Source organism: Arachis ipaensis, chromosome B04 (assembly GCF_000816755.2).
Source record: "Arachis ipaensis cultivar K30076 chromosome B04, Araip1.1, whole genome shotgun sequence".
Taxonomy (NCBI): Eukaryota; Viridiplantae; Streptophyta; class Magnoliopsida; order Fabales; family Fabaceae; genus Arachis; species Arachis ipaensis.
In genome coordinates, this window is record NC_029788.2 from 8,810,331 (window position 1) to 8,816,655 (window position 6,325).

At 34.8% G+C, this 6,325-nt stretch overlaps 1 pseudogene; it reads right to left on the bottom strand.

Moving 5' to 3' along the window:
* LOC110271416 lies at positions 1,938-5,688 on the bottom strand (annotated as a pseudogene).

Sequence of the window (6,325 nt, forward strand, 5' to 3'; positions counted from 1 at the left end):
ATATTTTTTATGTACATATAATATAATTAATTAATAAAAAATTAAACTTTATGCACTCATGTTAGTTAAAGATCATTTTGTTTAACAACAAATTGCTAGAATAATTATTCAAAAACAAATGCAGTTGAATAATTATGAAAAATAATTTACAGTATTAGCAGATTAAAAACATACGATTAAAAAAAATAAGTTAAAACTAATATTGAAATTGTGAAGAGTAGAAGTTTTATAATTATTTATAAACATGTATAATGATTAACGAATTTATACTTAAAATGATTTTTAAAATTAGATCTTTGATTTAATTTGACTTCCCAAATTTTCAATTGATCTAAATTACATTTTAAAATTTTGAGATATGACTCAAATTGATCTTTCTGTCATTTTTATCACGGAATAAATGACGTCACAATTTTAGTTGACAAAGGAGCGATATCAATGATTGAAGTTTATGCAGAGAGTGTTGTGCTTGATGGAGATTGCAGTAGCTGACCATCATCTTTCTTTGCATCCCCTAATCAAATCCCTAGTCTTAGGAGCTTTCTTTTTTTTTTTTTTTTGAAACAAGGGAGCTCAACACACTATATACAGTGGAGCAAACAGAATTAAAACAAAACAAAGAAATAAAACAATCAAAAACACAAGACAATCCCCAAGTCATCACCGGCATCGCCATCAACAACAAAAGGGATCCACACCTTTCCACTCGTTACAGCTAAGCGAGGTCATGTTGATAATTTCTTGTACGCCTTTGCTTTGATTCTGAAAAAAGCCTTCTATTCCTTTCTAGCCAAAGGTTCCAAACTATTGCACAGAAGCACCTCAACCACTGTTTACGATCCTCTTTTTTACGCGGTTCTTCTGTCCAGCTCAGAAAATGATCCTTCATTGATCCCGGAAAAGACCATTGTCGGCCAAACGCAGCTATCCACGCACACCACACCTGCTAAGAAAACTCACAGCCCAGAAACAAGTGATGGACCATTTCCACATCATTATTGCATAGAACGCACCCAGTATCTTCTTGCCTAATAATCCCGAACCGACTTAGCCTATCCTTAGTATTCACCCTCCCTACCAAGGAAAACCATGTAAAAAAGCTCCACTCTTGGGGCACTACACCTTTCCAGATGGTCTTAGTGAAGTTGTAGCTGGATATATCCTCCGGTAGTAATTCCATCTGCAAAACTTTCACAAATGAGTTAGTCGAAAAAACTCCTTGCCTATCATATTTCCACACCACTCTATCCTCTCTGTTATTTAGGAGCTTCACAGGTCGCAAAGCCTCATGTAACTGATCCAGAAGGTCCAACTCCCACTGAAAAAGCTCTCTCCTCCATTGGAAATTCCAAATCCACTCTAACCCATCCCAAAACCCACAATCCCCTATAACCGATCATCCATAACTAATTAAATCTTTGCCACCAAATCCTCCCACTTAACCTCACACTTCTTCCCTCTCACAACCTCAACTCAAATCCCAATCTCTTTCTCTAAAAGCTTGTAGTTAAAAAATTGCTCCGTCGCTATCGGCTACCCTAAAATCAAAATTTTCTCACTCAGCGATTCCATCACCGAATTTCACCTGCATTGGCTTAAAAACATCGACATAGTTGAGTGCGACAGAATCTTCACCTGCAGTGCCTAATCGTAAACAATCTTCACTTGATTTTAAATGTGAAATCAGCTCATAATAATAAATAATTTAATAATGACATAAAAATAAAAAAATAAGGTACTACTGAACATACCTCATATCCATTTTTAAAAAAAATCAAATTATTTCAATTTAGATCGAATCTAATCTTCACTTCAACTCTTTTCAATGAACTCAAACAAAAAGAAAAAACATATCAAACAAAAAAAAAAGAAAAGCCAAAGTGAGAAAGAAGAAGAAGAGAATGGAGGAACCTTTCTTGACCGATGGTGTCCCAAATCTAGGCCTTGATAATTTTGGAATCAACGTTCAAGGTGTGACTAGTAAATTCGACGCTAATGGTGAACTTGGACTCAAGGTTGAACTCGTTCTTAGTGAACCATGAGAGGAGGTTGGATTTTCCAACACTGGAATCGTCGATTAGGACAACCTTGAAGAGGCAATTGTAGTTGTCGTCAGCTCTCTATAACCCACCATTGAAGAGAGAAGAAATAAGGAAGTAATACGGAACAGAACCCAAAATAAGTTGGAAAATCAAAGAAATGGACTCTTCTATTTCAATTTGATTCCTTATGCAACACTTAAGGGAACCATTTTACATCACCTGTTCACACCTAAATTTCTCAAGAAAAATTTTATTCATAAAAATTAAGGAAAAAATTGGCTACCAGGTTCTAGAAGTCTTTTATACCTCTTTTAAGTTTAAAACCCTAACTCATAAGTTCACTAAAATAAAATGCGCCAAATCATAACTAGGCCTAAAATAAACAAAACAAACTAAAATAAAATAAACATAAAATAAATACTAAGAAAGTGAGAGTCTTTAATGCATCTTGTAAATAGTAAGACGTTTGACTTTCCATAATCGTTAATCATTGTCTTGCCCAATTCTTGATGCATTTACTGAACAAATGATTTAGCCATATTTACAAAATCTTCTTTTATTCTCTTAGTTGTTGCTCTTATAATTGGACTAATTAGCATATGTCAGTTCTCAGTTTTTTCCACAGAGCTCGTATCGTTCCCTCCCTCCTGAAAAAAGATTCGTTCTCGAATCACCCCTAGAGTCTAACTTGAATTTTCTTTGAATAGTAAATCCCTTATAGAACAAGCAAACACACAAATTCTATTACCACGAAACAGAAAACCTTTATGTATATAAAATTTATTAAATGCACCAAGTTCACAAGAGGCATAAATAGGAGAAAAGTCAGAATAATTTACATACAACTCCTTTAAAAACTCAAATTCTAACAATTTAGAAGTAAGTGTAGTAATCAAAGCATACCTCCGAGATAAAGCATCAGCAACTACATTCTCTTTACCTTGTTTAAAGGCAATCACATATGAAAATGTCTCAATGAATTCCATCCATTTAGCATGTCTTTTATCAAATTTACTTTGTCCCTTTAAGTGCTTCAAAGATTCATGATCCGTGTGAATCACAAACTCCTTAGGTAAGAGGTAGTGTTGTCAAACCTCCAAAACTCCAACCAAAGCATATAATTCTTTGTCATAAGTTGAATATTTGCACCGAGCTAAATTCAATTTTTCACCGAAGAAGGCAATGACTCATTTTTTTTTTTTGCATCAAAACAGCACATATGCTAATTTCAGAAGTATCACATTCGATCTCAAAGGTTTTATCAAAGTTAGCTAGGTAAAACAAGAATAGGGGAAGAACACAAAAAATATTTTAGGGTATAAAATACAATTTCTTGTTCCTTTCCCATTTAAACCCAACATCTTTTTTGATAACTTCTGTGAGAGGCACAACAATGGTAGAAAAATTTTTCACAAATCTCTTATAAAACCCAGCTAACCCATAAAAAATTCTTACCTCAGAAGTTTCTTGGCGTTGGCCATTCACGAATAGCCTTCACATTTTTCTCATCAGCCTCAATTCCACTCGCACTCACAACAAAAACAAGAAATACAACTCGATCAATACAAAATGTGTATTTTTAAGACTGGCATATAATTTTTTTCAAAACACTTCCAAAATAGCTTAAACATGTGACAAGTGGTCATCCAAACAAGTGCTATAAATAAGAATGTCATCGAAATAAACAACAACAAATTTACCTAAAAATTCTCGCAAAATATGGTTCATTAGACGCATAAAAGTACTAGGTGCATTAGTTAGCCCAAAAGGCATTACTAACCACTCATATAACCCATGTTTTGTTTTAAATACCAAAAATTCTCGCAAAACATGGTTCATTAGACGTATAAAAGTACTAGGTGCATTAGTTAGCCCAAAAGGTATTACTAACCACTCATATTACCCATGTTTTGTTTTAAATGCAGTCTTCCATTCATCCCCTGGTTTCATTCTAATTTAGTGATACCCACTTTTCAAATCAATTTTAGTGAATATGCATGCACCATATAACTCATTAAGCATGTCATCTAACCTAGGGATAGGATAACAATACTTTACCGTAATCTTATTGACTGCACGACAATCCACACACATCCGTCAAGTACCATCCTTCTTTAGAACCAACAAAACTGGTATAGCACATGGGCTCATACTCTTCCTGATGTGACCTTTGGCTAATAACTCTTTCACTTGCCTTTTGAAGCTCCTTTGTCTCCTCAGAGTTACTCCCATAGGCTGGTCTATTAAGAATGATAGCATCAGAAACAAAATCAATTTGGTGCTCAATCTCTCGTAATGGAGGCAATCCACGTGTCACGTCAGTAGAAAAGACATCTACAAATTCCTACAATAAAAAGACAAAACTATTTGATAAATTTGGGTTAAGTTTAATGTGAGAGAATAAAGTATCACTAAATCAAACCATAATAAAAACTTTCTTGCCTATTAAAACACTCTTTAAATATCTCTTTTGCAAAGAAACACAATTTGCTCTCAATTTTCGCATTTTTCTTTGTATTTGCACTATGCTCATGACATGTACTATTTTCTTTCTTTTCACTCACCTTTGGGCCTTTTGCTATATTCTTTTCTCTCATAGCCTCTTTTCTCTAAGATTTTTCTGTGATTTCACATCCCATTTTTCTCTTGATATCCTGTTGAAACTTCAACTGGTCAAGGTAAACCTCCTTAGGTGATAATGAAGCAAAAGTGATCTTATAACCATTAAAATCAAAGGAGAACCGATTCGTGTAACCATTATGGAATGCTCGACGGTTGAACTGCCAAGGTCTCCCCAATAATAATAATAAATGACAAGCTTACATTGGCACCACATCACACAATGTCTCTTCAACATACTTTTCAACAAAGAATGCAATTATCACCTGCTTGTCAACTTTGATCTCACCACTATCATTCAACCACTGTAACATATATGGTTTAGGATATTGAACACATGTCAAACTCAATTTCTCCACCATAAGTGTACTAGCCACATTAGTCTAACTCCCGCTATCAATAATCAGACTACACACTTTTTCACCCACTAAGCATCTAGTGTGAAAAGATTTTGGCGTTGTTCTAAACTATCTTCTTTCACCTACAAATTCAAAGCACATCTAACAACAAGAGATTCACCATAGACTGTATACTCAATATCACCATCAAAACAATCCTCCAAAGGGCACATACTATTGTGATCAGAATCATCACCATGATCAGAATCAGACACAATATCATCCCCTCTAATAACCATTATTCTCCTGTTTGGACAATCAATAGCATAATGACCCATATCATGACACTTGAAACATTTAATATCTCTGTGCCTAGAAGTAGTAGAAGAAGAGTTAGAATTACCTTTCTTCTTTGTAACATCAAACAACTCCTTGAGTTCAGTACCTTTAGTCTTTGTTGTGTCAGCACTACGACAATCCCAATTTAGATTAGCATGAGACAATCTCCTTGGTGCTTTTTTTTGTTGTTGCCTCTCCACCTTTATTGTCATACTGACTAAATCCTCCATCTCCACATAATGATGTAACTCCACCACATCAACAATCGCTCTATTCAAACCACCTACAAATCGTGCTATAGTAACCTTAGTGTCCTCTTCTATATTGGCAGTGATCATAAGTATTTCCATTTTCTTTTGGTAGTCTTCAACGGACTTGGAGTCTTGAGTCAGTCAATGTAACTTCTGATGCACTTCCCTGTAGTAGTACGAAGGCACAAATATCTTTTTCATGAGGCGCTTCATAAGATCCCAAGTCTCTATAGGGTAATCGTCATTTCACCGTCTTATCTTCACTAGTTCATCCCACCAAAGCAAGACATAGTCAAAGAATGCAACTGCTGCCAAACAAACCTTCTTTGCCTCAAAGTAATTATGACAAGTAAAAATTCATTCCACCTTATGTTCTCACTCTAAATAAACTTCAGGATTATTTATCCCTTTGAATAGAGATATTTGTATCTTGATGGCATTGATATTGCTACTTTGGCTTTTGTATTAAGGTGTTGGAGCCCCATCAGAGTCATCATCAGAAGGTAGATGATTCTGATGCCGATTCTGAAAAATTCTTTATTTAGTAGTCATAGACAATGTATGTGTCACCTCCTGCCTCCATGCTTCCAATTCATTCGAGTGATTAGTTAAGTGTTGAATGACCCTTTGCATCAACTTTATGTCAACTAAAGTATCTTCTGAATGAGCTGCCATAATAATGAACCTGTAACAAAAATGTTATAGAAAAGGACCTCACAAATCACAATTACTCTCT